General features: G+C 46.0%; 1 protein-coding gene across 7 annotated transcripts in view; it reads left to right on the forward strand.

Annotated features, from left to right (window-relative positions):
* Window positions 1–16,426, forward strand: part of LOC139276085 (syntaxin-binding protein 5-like) — a 671,748-nt gene that overhangs the window by 342,727 nt on the left and 312,595 nt on the right. The window lies entirely within an intron of this gene.

The following is a 16,426-nucleotide window of genomic DNA, read 5'->3' on the forward strand; positions in this document are numbered from 1 at the left end:
TTGGTGAGGAATCTCTACGCACATAGCTGTAAGGCTCCTTGGAATATGGTTCTCTTAACCCTCAGGTGACACCCATATTTATAGTTAGTACAGAAATGTATACATTTTAATTATTCATTAGCTTCATGAATGTTAGAGCTCCTGTTTTGCCAAAAAAGTCAGTTCTATTTATAATCTGTTTCTGGCTTTCAAATATGTGTTCATTCATGTTATAGATAAGAGTTAATGGTTCTTTAACCACTATTGTCTAACAGTACTCAGTATTTTTCCATCATGGGAACAGAAAACCACACATTTTAACCCATTTGTTACCACTTGAGCGATAAACAGGCGGAGTCGATTTCCTGCCCGTTGTAGAATCTGTCCAATTGGATGAAAATTGAACAGGTTTTACAGCAGGTGGGAAATTTGCTCCACCCATACTGCCCAAGTGATGAAGATGAAAATACCCACCAACTTTTCAAATCTCTCTTCATAATTGTAGTTCCTCCTGCCTACCAGCATCCTACGGAATTCATGCTGTACTTTTTCCATTCCTTTGATATCCTTCCTATAATGGGGTGCCCAAAACTGATTCATAATACTCTAACCGTGGCCTAACTAAGATTTTATACAAGTTCAGCATTACCTCCTTCCTCTTATATTCTGACCTTTGTATTACCTTATCTATATGTGCTTGCACCTTTAATGACTTGTGTATCTTCACAATAAGTTCTCTCTGCTCCATTTAAAATCTCACCATTTAAGATGCATCTCTTTTTCCTATTCTTATGTCCAAAATGTATTGCTTTTTTTTTACATTGAACTGTATTTGCAATCTATTTGCCAATCCCGATAATTGTTCTATGTTCTCTTACCATCTTTCATGATCCTAATCGCATTTTGCAATACCACCCAATTTAGGATCTTCTGTACCATATATCTTCCTATCTGACAACATTAAGCAGTATTTGGCAAAATGTAAAGGACACAATCTTTATCTGAAATGCGAATATTATATTAAATAGTTGTTATAAAGAATGGTAAGAATTATAATCAGAACTTCAAGTGAAATGTTCATTAAAGTGGACTGGTGGATTCTGTAATTGGTTCATTTTTGTCCACCATTCCCTTTCCCCCTCCATTCATGTATGTTGTTTTCTCCCATCCCAGTAAGTACATCCATAGTATGGGTAGAATTAAGAAACAGAAAAGGATTCAAAACTCTGGTCGAAGTTCTTTACAAACTTCCTGACAGTAGTGATGTAGCTGGGAGATGTATAAATACTCAAGGACACAAGTAGCAATAAAACTGTGATTGTAATGGGAGATTTTAATTTACACATAGACTGTGAGAAACAGAAGAGCTCAAGTAGTAAAGACAATTAATGTTTTGAATGTATTCTGAAACACTAGGTTTTTAGAAGGAACAGGCCATACCAGATTTAGTGATGAATAAGAACCAGAATTAGCTAACAATCTGATGGTAAAAGAACATCATGTGAATAATGACCATAATATGATTGGATATGATACTAGGTTTGAGATTTAAGTAAGGCAAACTTCAAAAGGATGAGAAATGAAATTGACCACAATAAACTGGGTGAACTATTAATGGGTAAATATACAGACAAACAGTGGGAAGTATTCAAAGAAGTATTTGGTTAGATACAAAACCAGTATATACCCCTAAAAGGCAAGAATCCACTTGTGTAGTTAAGCAACTGTGGTCAACAAATGAGGTAAGAGACCGTGTCAAAAGAGAAGAAAAGGCTTAGGTAAATGCAAGGAAAATTGGAAATCTATTTGAATTGACCCAACTTCCGCAGCCTTTTGGGTACTGGTCTGCTGGGAACAATTGGGAGGCAGAGTCGGGGATGGGGGGAAGAGGGAGACTAAGGAATAGGGTCCGGGTCAATGTTCCAGTTAAGCTGCGTGGCTGTTCTGGAGGTCCCGCGCAGGCCGGCTCACTGGATTTTAATTAGAAATAACTGCGCAAGCGCGGACATTTGAATGGGCCATGCAGCTCATTAAAGGGCCCGTGCATCCAAAAGTAAGGGATCATTGGTCAGGGCATAAGGGTTGGGAGAGAGGAAAGGAAAACTGAGGATGGCAGCTCTGGGGAGAAAGGGAGTCTGGGGAATGGGGGTCATAGTATAGGGGGTCGAGGGAAACTGGGGAACAGGGGTTCTGGAAGAAAGGGTGACTGGGAAATGGTGGAGGATTCTGCCTGCAGTTTCAAGGTGAATATCAGTGGGTTATAGGATTACTACATAAGAACATAAGAAATAGGAGCAGGACTAGGCCATACGGCCCCTCGAGCCTGCTCCGCCATTTGATACGTTCATGGCTAATCCGATCATGGACTTGGGTCTACTTCCCTGCCTGCTCCCCATAACGCCTTATTCCCTTATCGGTTAAGAAACTGTCTATCTCTATCTAAAATGTATTCAATTACCCAGCTTCCACAGTTCTCTAGGGCAGAGAATTCCACAGATTTACAACCCTCTGAGAGAAGAAATTCCTCCTCATCTCAGTTTTAAATGGGCGGCCCCTTATTCTAAGATTACGCCCCTAGTTCTAGTCTCCCCTATCAGTGGAAACATCCTCTCTGCAGACACCTTGTCAAGCCCTGTCATAATCTTATAGGTTTCGATAACATCACCTCTCATTCTTCTGAATTCCAATGAGTAGAGGCCCAACCTACTCAACCTTTCCTCATAAGTCAAGCCCCTCATCTCCGGAATCAACCTAGTGAACCTTATCTGAACTGCCTCCAAAGCAAGTATATCCTTTCTTAAATATGGAAACCAAAACTGTATGGATTATTCCAGGTGTGGCCTCACCAATACCCTGTATAACTGAAGCAAGACTTCCTTGCTTTTATACTCCATCCCCTTTGCAATAAAGGCCAAAATTCCATTGGCCTACCTGATCACTTGCTGTACCTGCATACTAACCTTTTGTGTTTCATGCACAAGGACCCCCAGGTCCCGCTGTACTACAGCACTTTGCAATTTTTCTTCGTTTAAATAAGAACTTGCTCTTTGATTTTTTTCTACCAAAGTGCATTACCTCACATTTTCCAACATTATACTCCATCTGCCAAATTTTTGCCCACTCACTTAGCCTGTCTATGCCCTTTTGCAGATTTTTTGTGTCCTCCTCACACATTGCTTTTCCTCCCATCTTTGTATCGTCAGCAAACTTGGCTACGTTACACTCGGTCCCTTCTTCCAAGTCATTAATATAGATTGTAAATAATTGGGGCCCCAGCACTGATGCCTGCGGCACCCCACTAGTTACTGATTGCCAACCCGAGAATGAACCGTTTATCCCGACTCTCTGTTTTCTGTTCGTTAGCTAATCTTCTATCCATGCTAATATATTACCCCCAACCCCGTGAACTTTTATCTTGTGCAGTCAGCTTTTATGTGGCACCTTGTCAAATGCCTTCTGGAAGTCCAAATACATCACATCCACTGGTTCCCCTTTCTCCACCCTGTTCATTACATCCTCAAAGAATTCCATCAAATTTGTCAAACATGACTTCCCCTTCATAAATCCATGCTGACTCTGCCTGATTGAGTTGTTTTTTCAAATGTCCTGCTACTGCTTCTTTAATAATGGACTCCAACATTTTCCCAACCACAGATGTTAGGCTAACTGGTCTATAGTTTCCTGGTTTTTGTCTGCCTCCTTTTTTAAATAGGGGCATTAGGTTTGCAGTTTTCCAATCTGCTGGGACCTCCTGAGAATCCAGGGAATTTTGGTAAATTACAACCAATTCATCCACTATCCCTGTCGATACTTCTTTTAAGACCCTAGGATGCAAGCCATCAGGTCCAGGGGATTAATCTACCTTTAGTCCCATTATCTTACTGAGTACCACCTCCTTAGTGATTGTGATTGTGTTAAGTTCCTCTTTCCACCCCCCCCCCCCCCCCCCATAGTCCCTTGACTATCCACTGTTGGAATATTGTTAGTGTCCTCTACCGTAAAGACTGATACAAAATATTTGTTCAGAATTTTTGCCATCTCCATGTTCCTCATTACTAATTCCCCGATCTCATCCTCGAAGGGACCAATATTTACTTTAGCCACTCTTTTCCTTTTTATATACCTATAGAAACTCGTGATATCTGTTTTGTATTTCGTGCTAGTTTACTTTCATAGTCTATCTTCCCTTTCTTAATCATTTTTTTTAAGTCATTCTTTGCTGGCTTTTAAAAGCATCCCAATCTTCTGTCCTCCCACTAGATTTGGTCAATTTGTATGCCCTTATTTTTAATTGGATACTCTTGTGTTCCTAACACGGATGAGACTGCACACAGGGAGGTTAATGTAACAGTGACCTCAGTCTTTATTAAGACACTCCAAAGTGAGGAGCAGGCCTTCAGGGCTAGCTAATATACAGTGCTCCCAAGGGATGCTGGGATCCCTTGGGACTTCAGGGGATGCACTCCCTGGTGGCGGAACATGAGAGTGCATGCTTTACAGATACACAACATCACTCCCCCGCCCAAAGTCAAAGTGAAAACTATTTACAAGGTGAGGCAGTCGGGAGCCTTTCTTTCCCTGGTGGACCGCTTCGGTACAAATGTCTGTTCTGGTGTGTTGGCTGTGCCCTCGCTGGGCTAGTGTGTTGTTGGCCCTGCAGGGCTGCCGGGTGAGCCTGGCCTTGCTGGGCTGTTGGGTGTGATGGGTTCGATTTCCTGGTCCGAGGTGGTGTCGTTGATCCTTTGGGTGTGTGCTGTGGGTTGTTCGGGGCAGTCTGTGAACCGCAGCCTCGTTTGGTCCAGGTGCTTTCTGCAAATTCGTCCATTGTCTAGTTTGACTACAAACACCCTATTCCCTTCTTTAGCTATCACCGTGCGCGCGATCCACTTGGGACCATGTCCATAGTTTAGCACATACACAGGGTCATTCAGATCAATTTCCCGTGACACAGTGGCGCGACCATTGTTTACATTTTGTTGCTGCCGCCTGCTCTCTACCTGATCATGCAGGTTGGGGTGAATCAGCCGAGAGTCTGCTTTTAAGTGTCCTTTTCATGAGTAGCTCAGCCGGGGGCACCCCTGTGAGCGAGTGGGGTCTCGTGCGTTAGTTGAACAGTACTCGGGACAGGCAGGTTTGGAGTGAGCCTTCTGTGACTCGTTTAAGGCTCTGTTTGATTGTTTGTACTGCCACTCTGCCTGCCCATTGGAAGCTGGTTTAAACGGGGCCGAGGTGACATGTTTGATCCCATTGCGGGTCATGAATTCTTTAAATTCGGCACTGGTGAAACATGGCCCGTTGTCACTGACCAATATGTGTGGCAAACATGGCCCTCAGGCTTTCAATGGTGGCGGTGGCAGTGTTTCCCGACATTATTTCACATTCAATCCATTTTGAGAAAGCATCCACCACCACCAGGAACATTTTACCGAGAAATGGGCCCGCATAGTCAACATGGATCCATGACTATGGTCTGGAGAGCCAGGACCACAAACTTAGCGGTGCCTCTCTGGGCGCGTTGCTCAACTGAGCACACACGCTGCATTGCCGTACACAGGACTCGATACCGGGCCACCACACATGGGATCTAGCTTTCGCTTTCATCATTACTATACCCGGGTGTGTGCTGTGGAGATCCGAGATGAACGTCTCCCTGCCCTTTTTGGGTAGCACTACGCGGTTACCCCACAACAGGCAGTCTGCCTGAATGGACAGCTCGTCCTTTCGCCGCTGGAACAGCTTGATCCGCTCTTGCATTTCAACGGGGATGCTGGCCCAGCTCCCATGCAGTACACAGTTTTTTTACTCGGGACAGCAGAGGATCTTGGCTGGTCCAAGTCCTAATCTGGCGGGCCGTGACAGGTGATTTATCATTTTCAAACGCTTCCATGACCATCAATAAGTCTGCGGGCTGCACCATTTCCACCCCAGTGGTGGGCAATGGTAGCCGACTGAGAGCATCCGCACAGTTCTCAGTGCCTGGCCTGTGGCAGATGGTATAGTTATACACTGATAGCGCGAGTGCCCACCGTTGTATGCGGGCTGAGGCATTAGTATTTATCCCCTTGCTTTCAGTGAACAGGGATACAAGGGGCTTATGATCGGTTTACAGCTCACATTTGAGGCCAAACAGGTACTGATGCATTTTCTTTACTCCGAACACACATGCTAATGTCTCTTTCTCAATCATGCTGTAGGCCCTCTCGGCCTTAGACAAGCTCCTGGAAGCATAGGCGACAGGTTGCAACTTCCCCGCAATGTTAGCTTGTTGTAATACACACCCGACTCCGTACGACGACGCATCACATGGTAACACAAGTCTTTTACACGGATTATACAATACAAGCAGCTTGTTGGAGCATAAAATGTTTCTGGCTTTCTCAAAAGCAATTACTTGGTTTTTTTCCCCATACCCAGTTCTCACCTTTACGCAATAACACATGTAGGAGCTCTAAGAGGGTGCTTAACCTCGGTAGGAAGTTACCAAAATAGTTGAGGAGTCCCAGGAGTGACCACAGCTCCGTAACGTTCTGTGGCCTGGGCGTGTTCTTGATAGCCTCCGTCTTGGCGTCTGTGGGTCGAATGCCGTCCGCCGCGATCTTTCTCCCCAAAAACTCCACTTCTGTTGCCATGAAGACGCATTTCGACCTCTTCAGCTGCAGCCCTACGCGATCCAGTCGCTGGAGGACCTCCTCCAGGTTTTGTAAGTGCTCGACGGTGTCCCGACCCATGACAAATATGTCGTCCTGAAAAACCACCGTGTGTGGTACCGACTTGAGTAGGCTCTCTGTGTTTCTCTGGAAGATCGCTGCAGCCGACCAAATTCCAAACGGGCATCTGTTGTAGATGAACAGTCCCTTGTGCATGTTGATGCAGGTGAGGCCCTTCGAAGACTCCTCCAGCTTCTGCGTCATGTAGGCTGAAGTCAGGTTGAGCTTGGTGAACGTCTTGCCTCCTGCCAGCGTCGCAAATAGGTTGTCTGCCTTAGGTAGCGGTTATTGATCCTGTCGCGAGAAACGATTAATAGTTACTTTATAATCGCCGCAAATCCTGACCGTGCCATCACTTTTGAGCACTGGAACAATCGGGCTGGCCCACTCGCTGAATTCCACTGGGGAGATGGTGCCCTCGCGTTGCAGCCTGTCCAGCTCGATTTCCACACTCTCCCTCATCATGTGAGGTACCACTCGCACCTTGTGGTGAATGGGTCGTGCCTCTGTGACCAAGTGGATCCGCACCTTCGCCCTGGAAAAGTTTCCAATGCCTGGCTCAAAAAGGGAAGGAAATTTGTTAAGAACCTGGGTACATGAGGCCTCATCGACATGTGATAGCGCTCGAATGACATCCCAGTTCCAGCGGATTTTGCCCAGCCAGCTCCTTCCAAGCAGTGTGGAGCCATCGCCTGGGACAATCCAGAGTGGCAGTTCATGCACCGTGCCCTCGTAGGTGACCTTGACCATGGCGCTGCTCAGGACAGTGATAAGCTCTTTGGTGTACGTTCTCAGTTTCGTGTGGATGGGGCTCAGGGCTGGTCTGAGTGCCTTGTTGCACCACAGTCTCTCAAACATCTTTTTACTCATGATGGATTGGCTAGAGCCAGTGTCCAGTTCCATGGCTACGGGTAAGCCATTCAATTTTACGTTTAGCATTATAGGTGGACATTTCGTCAAAAATGTGTGCACCCAGTGTACTTCAGCATCTGCCTCCTCTCTCTGAGGCTCGAAATTGCTTTGATCCACCATGGACTGATCTTCCTCTGCCACGTGGTGGATAGCAGGAATGCTGGGATTCCTTGGGACTTCAGGGGATGCACTCCCCGGTGGCGGAACATGGGAGTGCATGCTTTACAGATACACAACAGATACCGTCCTTTATTTCTTTAGTTAGCCACAGCAGGCTATCTTTTCTTTTACACCCTTTCCTCCTCACTGGAATATATTTTTCTTGAGTGTTGTGAAATATCTCCTTAACTGTACGCCACTGTTCATCAACCGTCCGACATTTTAATCTATTTTCCCAGTCCACTTTAGCCAACTCTGCCCTCATACCTTTGTAGTCTCCTTTATTTAAGATTAGTACGCTGGTTTGAGATCCAACTTTCTCACCCTCCATCTGAATTTGAAATTCAACCATCCTATGATCTCTCATTCCAAGGGGATATTTTACTCGGAGATTGTTTATTAATCCTGTCTTATTACACAGGACCAGACCTAAGATAGCCTGACCCCTGGTTGGTTCCATTACATACTGTTCAAGGAACCCGTCCCTTATGCTCTCTATGAACTCTTCCTCAAGGCTACCCAAATTTGATTTGTCCAATCAATGTGGACGTTAAAATCACCCATGATTATTGCTGTTCCCATTTTACAAGCCCCCAATATTTCCTACTTGCTACTGTTAGGGGGCCTATAGACTACGCCCACCAGTGACCTTTTCCCCTTATTATTCCTTATCTCCACCCAAACTGTTTCAGCATCCTGATCATTTGAGCCAATATCATTTCTCACTATTGCAGTGATTCCATCCTTTATCAACAGAGTTACCCCACCTCCTTTTCCTTTTTGTCATCCTTCCGGATTGTGAAGTACCCTAAATATTTAGTGCCCAGTCCTGGTCACCTTGCAACCATATTTCTGTGATGGCTATCAGATCATACCCATTTGTATCTATTTGTTCCGTCAACTCATCTATTTTGTTACGAATGCTACGTGCATTTAGACAAAAAGCCTTTAAATTTGTTTTTTTAATCTTTTTTCGTGCTTGTTTCCTCTCTCCTTCAAACTCACTTTCTTTACTTTTGCTTTCTAATTTCAGCTTTGCTCCCCTCCTTACTGAATCTATTTTTAGGTTCCCATTGCCCTGCCAAGCTAGTTTAAACCCTTCCCAACAGCACTAGCAAACCCCCCCCCCGCCCCCCCGCGAGGATATTGGTCCCGGCTCTGTTGAGGTGCAACCCGACTGGCTTGTACAGTTCCCACCTCACCCAGAAACGGTCCCAATGCTTCAGGAAACTAAAGCCCCTCCCGCCTGCACCATCTCTCCAGCCACGCATTCATCTGCTCTATCCTTCTGTCACTAGCTCGTAGCACTCGGAGTAATCCGGAGATTAGTACCTTTTTGAGGTCCTGCTTTTTAATTTCTCTCCTAGCTCCCTAGACTCTGCCTGCAGGACCTCATCCCTCTTTCTACCTATGTCATTGGTCCTGATATGGACCACGACCTCTGGCTGTTCACCCTCTCCCCCACTACTGGTCATGAGTAGATATTAGGGTGTTACACCTATTACTACCAATAACACAGAATCTAAGGCCTCAATTTTGGCCGAGCTCGTTTTTCGGTGCAGTTACTGGATTTGCGCTGCTTATCTACATTCTGAGGTGCGGCGAAAAAAAATGTTGCAACTTTGGCCACTGTCCGGCGTCTTCACTGCAATCGCGCAGCGTGGCCAGTCGAGTCGGGGGTGGAGCCTGCGTTCTGCACTAGAAAATGTGCCGGGACGTCTGCACATGCGCAGTGCAGTCCGCTGGTGATGTCCGCACATGAGCAGTAGCGCTGCGAGTCTGCAACAACAGTCCCAATTGATGTAGGTCTCTCTGTCAGTTTCAGAGCTTGGCGATGTTCTTCCTCCCTGTGTTGCTGGGATCCTTTAGGTAAAATTCTTTGCATTTATTCTGCCTCCTTTGTTGGGCTAGGGGCGGGCAGGAGAGCTGATAGAAATCACCAGCAGGCAGGAGCAGTATCAGTTCTTCTGCCCTCCCCTAGCCCTGGCTGAGTGGCTCCAGGCTGTACTCAAAGAAAACCCAAAGGAAATCCTTTGAGCATGGCTCCTCACTGAGAGTGTGGGACTGTTGAGTTTACCTTATAGTTTTATGACAGAGTATCTTGGTGAATTTATTTGTGCATTAAGATAAAGGCTGAGGAATGGAATATCTCTTTTCTTTATGGAACTGGTTGCACTTACTACCGTCGGGTTGAGCAAATGATTTTTGCAGTGTCGAGTTTCTATTTTTACGTAGCCTATCGTTCGAGACTGGCTGAATGAGATTGCAGAACTTATGTTAATTAGAGGCAAAGTACAGGGGCTAGGGGCGGGCAGGAGCTGCCTGCCGGTGATTTCTGTCAGTTCTCCTGCCCACCCCTAGCCCTGGCTGAGTGGCCCTCCTGGTGCATTGTCCCGTCCCTAGCCCAGGCTGAGTGGCCTCCCGGTGCGTTGTCCCGCCCTAGCCTAGGCTGAGTGGCCTTCCGGTGCGTTGTCCCGCCCCTAGCCCAGGCTGAGTGGCCTTCCGGTGCGTGGTCCCCCCCTAGCCCAGGCCGAGTGGCCTCCCGCATCACCGCTGCCTTCCTGGGCCAAGTTTGAAGATGAAGGTAGGACATCAATTTTTTATTTCTTATTGAATTGTTAGTACTTTTTATTTGCAAACATTGCTAAGGGTAAGGCTTGGTTGGTTTAGATGCAGGTCCTCTCTGCTTCCTGCCCCTATCCCAGACCAAATGGCCTCCGATGTACCTACCTGCGCTGATTTCTTTAACTCTCCGCAAGGGTTTTCTCAAGTGGCCACATACGCTGGCCTAAGTAGAAATGGAGTAACTATTAGCTGGCCAAAGTTGCCTAAATGGGTAGAACTGGCGTAGGTGGCTGGTAACGCCCACTTTTGAGAAAAAAAAACTAACCTAAAATAAATGTAACTAAGTGAGTTAAGCTGGTGCAAGTTGATTGGGGAAACTGGGGATTTTTAAGTTACGCCAGAAAAAGCAGGTTACTCCCAAAAAAACGGAGCAACTCCTGGCCAAAATTGAGCCCATAGAATGGTTACAGCACAGAAGGAGGCCATACGGCAATCGAGCCCATACCGGCTCTCTGCAAGAGCACTTCAGCTCTCCTGCCTTTTCCCCGTAGCCCTGCCAATGTTTTTCCTTCACGTTACTTATCCAATTCCCTTTTGAAAGCTACAATTGAATCTGCCTCCACCACCCTTTCAAGCAGTGCATTCCAGTTCATAACCAGTCGCTGTCTAAAAAAGTTTTTCCTCATGTCGCCTTTGGTTCTTCTGCCAATCACCTTAAGTCTGTGTCCTCTGGTTCTCGACCCTTGTGCCAATAGAAACAGTTTCTCTCTGCTCTGTCTCGGCCCCTCATGATTTTGAACACCTCTATCAAATCTCCTCTCAACCTTCTCTGCCTCAAGGCGAACAAGCCCAGCTTTGGCAGTCTATTCACGTAACTGAAGTCCCTCATCCCTGGAACCATTCTTGTAAATCTTTTCTGCACCCTCTCTAAGGCCTTCACATCCTTCCTAAATTGTGGTGCCCAGGTTTAGACACAATACTCCAATTGAGGTCAGACCAGTGATTCATAAAGAATCACCATAACTTCCTTGCTTTTGTACTCTCTGTATTTATGAAGCCCAGGATCCCGTATGCTTTTTGAACCATTTTCTCAACCTGCCCTGCCACCTTCAACGTTTTGTGCACATATACTCCCAGGTCTCTCTCTGATCATGCACCCCTTTAGAATTGCACCGTTGGTTTATATTGCCTCCTTATTCTTCCGACAAAATGTATTGCTTCGCATTTTCTGCGTTAACTTTCATCTGCCACATGTCCGCCCATTCCACCAGCCTGTCTATGTACTCTTTAAATCTATCACAATCCTCCTCACTGTTCACTATACAGGTTGGACCTCTCTGGACTGGCACCCTTGGGACCTAACCGGTGCTGGAACAGAGAATTTGCCGAATCACGGGAGGTCACGCCTAGCCTAGGCTTACCAGTACCCGATGACAGTGCCTGCACTCCTGAACACCTCTGCCACGCTCCGGCTGCGAAACTCGGGCCTCGCTCTTTCTCTCTCCGTGCTGGTTTGCCACTCTTTTTTTAAGCGCGTGTCTCCCCCTGCCGCATTGCCGTGTCCCCCCCGCCGCCACACCTGGACCCACCTGACCCTCCGCCCACGGACTCATCCACCCCGCCGCACCTGGACCCGCTGCATCCCTCCCCACTGCACTGCCACCCTCCCTCCACCACCGCTGCCGGACCCGCACCCAACGTCCCCTACTGCTCACGCTCCAGGCACGGGACTGATGCCGAACCACGAGTGGTTCTGGATCAAAAAATCCCGGACTGGAGCGGTACAACCTGTACTTCCAAGTTTTGTGTCATGTGCAAATTTTGAAATTGTGCCCTGTGCACCCAAGTCCAAGTCATTAATATATATCAAGAAAAGCAGGTCCTAGTACTGACCCCTGGGAAACACCACTGGCTAACCAAACTGGAAGCAATACAGTGGAGGAGGATTTCCTGGAGTGCATAAGAGATGGTTTTCTAGACCAATATGTCGAGGAACCAACTAGCGGGGGAGGCCATCTTAGACTGGGTGTTGTGTAATGAGAGAGGATTAATTAGCAATCTCGTTGTGCGAGGCCCCTTGGGGAAGAGTGACCATAATATGGTGGAATTCTACATTAGGATGGAGAATGAAACAGTTAATTCAGAGACCATGGTCCAGAACTTAAAGAAGGGTAACTTTGAAGGTATGAGGCGTGAATTGGCTAGGATAGATTGGCGAATGATACTTAAGGGGTTGACAGTGGATGGGCAATTGCAGACATTTAGAGACCGCATGGATGAACTACAACAATTGTACATCCCTGTCTGGCGTAAAAATAAAAAAGGGAAGGTGGCTCAACTGTAGCTATCAAGGGAAATCAGGGATAGTATAAAAGCCAAGGATGTGGCATACAAATTGGCCAGAAATAGCAGCGAACCTGGGGACTGGGAGAAATTTAGAACTCAGCAGAGGAGGTCAAAGGGTTTGATTAGGGCAGGGAAAATAGAGTACGAGAGGAAGCTTGCAGGGAATATTAAAACGGACTGCAAAAGCTTCTATAGATATGTAAAGAGAAAAAGGTTAGTAAAGACAAATGTAGGCCCCCTGAAGGCAGAATCAGGGGAAGTCATAACGGGGAACAAAGAAATGGCAGACCAATTGAACAAGTACTTTGGTTCGGTATTCAGTAAGGAGGACACAAACAACCTTCCGGATATAAAAGGGGTCAGAGGGTCTAGTAACAAGGAGGAACTGAGGGAAATCCTTATTAGTCGGGAAATTGTGTTGGGGATATTGATGGGATTGAGGGCCGGTAAATCCCCATGGCCTGACGGTCTGCATCCCAGAGTACTTAAGGAGGTGGCCTTGGAAATAGGGGATGCATTGACAGTCCATAGACTCTGGATCAGTTCCTATGGAGTGGAGGGTAGCCAATGTAACCCCACTTTTTAAAAAAGGAGGGAGAGAGAAAACAGGGAATTATAGACTGGTGAGCCTGACATCGGTAGTGGGTAAAATGATGGAATCAATTATTAAGGATGTCATAGCAGCGCATTTGGAAAGAGGTGACATGATAGGTCCAAGTCAGCATGGATTTGTGAAAGGGAAATCATGCTTGGCAAATCTTCTGGAATTTTTTGAGGATGTTTCCAGTAGAGTGGACAAGGGAGAACCAGTTTATGTGGTGCATTTGGACTTTCAGAAGGCTTTCGACAAGGTCCCACACAAGAGATTAATGTGCAAAGTTAAAGCACATGGGATTGGGGGTAATGTGCTGACGTGGATTGAGAACTGGTTAGCAGACAGGAAGCAAAGAGTCGGAGTAAATGAGTACTTTTCAGAATGGCAGGCAGTGACTAGTGGGGTACCGCAAGGTTCTGTGCTGGGGCCCCAGCTGTTTACATTGTACATTAATGATTTAGATGAGGGGATTAAATGTAGTATCTCCAAATTTGCGGATGACACTAAGTTGGGTGGCAGTGTGAGCTGCGAGGAGGATGCTATGAGTTTGCAGAGTGACTTGGACAGGTTAGGTGAGTGGGCAAATGCATGGCAGATGAAGTATAATGTGGATAAATATGAGGTTATCCACTTTGGTGGTAAAAACAGAGAGACAGACTATTATTTGAATGGTGACAGATTAGGAAAAGGGGAGATGCAACGAGACCTGGGTGTCATGGTACATCAGTCATTGAAGGTTGGCATGCAGGTACAGCAGGCGGTTAAGAAAGCAAATGGCATGTTGGCCTTCATAGCGAGGGGATTTGAGTACAGGGGCAGGGAAGGTGTTACTACAGTTGTACAGGGCCTTGGTGAAGCCACACCTGGAGTATTGTGTACAGTTTTGGTCTCCTAACTTGAGGAAGGATATTCTTGCTATTGAGGGAGTGCAACGAAGGTTCACCAGACTGATTCCCGGGATGGCGGGACTGACATATCAAGAAAGACTGGATCAACTGGGCTTGTATTCACTGGAGTTCAGAAGAATGAGAGGGGATCTCATAGAAACGTTTAAAATTCTGACGGGTTTAGACAGGTTCGATGCAGGAAGAATGTTCCCAATGTTTGGGAAGTCCAGAACCAGGGGCCACAGTCTAAGGATAAGGGGAAAGCCATTTAGGACCGAGATGAGGAGAAACTTCTTCACCCAGAGAGTGGTGAACCTGTGGAATTCTCTACCACAGAAAGTTGTTGAGGCCAATTCACTAAATATATTCAAAAAGGAGTTAGATGTAGTCCTTACTACTAGGGGGATCAAGGGTTATGGCGAGAAAGCAGGAATGGGGTACTGAAGTTGCATGTTCAGCCATGAACTCATTGAATGGCGGTGCAGGCTCAAGGGGCCGAATGGCCTACTCCTGCACCTATTTTCTATGTTTCTATGTTTCGATATCTTCCTCCAGTACGAAAAATAACCATTCATCACTACTCTTTGTTTCCTGTCACTTAGCCAATTTTGTATCCATGCTGGCACTATCCCTTTTATTCCATGGGCTTCAATTTTGCTGGCAAGCCTATTATGTGGCACTTAAATGCCTTTTGGAAGTCCATGTACACGACATCAACCACATTGCCATCATCAACCCTCTCTGATACCTCATCAAAAAACTCAAATCAAGTTAGTTAAACACGATTTGCCTTTGACAAATCCGTGCTGGCTTTCCTTAATGAATTCACACTTGTCCAATTTATTAATTTTGGCCCAGATTATCATTTCTAAAAGCTTCCTCGCTACTGAGATTAAAGTGACTGGTTGCTGGGTTTACCCTTGCACCTTTTTTGAACAATGGTGTAACATTTGCAATTCTCCAGTCCTCTGGCACCACCCCATATCTAAGGAGGAGTAGAAGATTCTTGCCAGTACCTCTGCAATTTCCACCTTTACTTCCCTCAGTATCCTAGGATGCATCCCATCCTGTCCTGGTGACTTATCTACTTTAAGTACAACTAGCCTTTATAGTACCTCTCCTTTATCAATTTTTACCCATCCAGTATCTCAACTACTTTCTCTTTCACTTTGACTGTGGCAGCATCTTCTTCCTTGGTAAAGACAGATGCAAAGTACTCATTTAGTACCTCAGCCATGCCTCTGCCTACATGCGTAGGTCTCCTTTTTGGTCCCTAATTGACCTCACCCCTTCTCTTACTACCCATTTATTATTTATATGCCTGTAGAAGACTTTTGGATTCCCTTTTATGTTAGCTGCTAGTCTATTCTCATATTCTTTCTTTGCTCCTCTTAATTTTTTCACTTCCCTTCTGAACTTTATATATTCAGCCTGGTTCTCACTTGTATTCTCAACCTGATGTGTCATAAGCTCCCTTTTTCTGCTTCGTCTTACTCTCTGTCCCTTTTGCCCTCCAGGGAGCTCCGACTTTGGTTGCCCTACCTTTCCCCTTTGTAGGAATGTACCTCGACTCTACCCAAAACACATAGACAGATACACTCTACTCTACCCCAATACTGACAGCTCTCCCAGCAACTATCAATACCCCCAGATACTGCCTCTCAATTCTCCAAAAACTCCTCGCCAGTCCTACTGGATCCCAAGACCTCCCCGCCCCCCCCCTTGACTTTCATATTCTAGAACCCCTGATCAGTGCACAGAAATCACCAGACTAAATTTCCTGTGGTCCTTGATCCAAGAACTGGCCCCAATATTCCGAGATACCAAGACCACCCTCCCAAAGGACTGTGGATGCGCAGTCGTTGAGCATATTCAAGGCTAAGATAGATACATATTTGGACTCTAGGGGAATCAAGAGACATGAGGATCGAGCGGGAAAGTGGGGTTGAGGCCGAAATCAGCCATCATTTTATTAAATTATCCTGCTCCTAATTCTTATGTTCTTATAGACCACCAGTGAGATATCGTACTGCTCTTGGTTATGAGGGGAATCTGAGTGCTATCAGTATTACTATTAATTATCAGTGCAATTTTAATGAGTTAATATTAGTTACTGGTGGATTCAAAGTTCCTCCCACCTCTAGTTTCCCCCTGGGAATTGCTCCCCCATCTTAAGTTTACTGTCTTCCCTTTATTGCCTGCTCGTGGGTAGCCTCCTGGTTCGCAGAACTTCTCACACAATAGCTGCTGGTGAGGAACCACAGAGCGGGATGGAA

Source organism: Pristiophorus japonicus, chromosome 11, assembly GCF_044704955.1.
Source record: "Pristiophorus japonicus isolate sPriJap1 chromosome 11, sPriJap1.hap1, whole genome shotgun sequence".
In the NCBI taxonomy this organism is placed as follows: Eukaryota; Metazoa; Chordata; class Chondrichthyes; family Pristiophoridae; genus Pristiophorus; species Pristiophorus japonicus.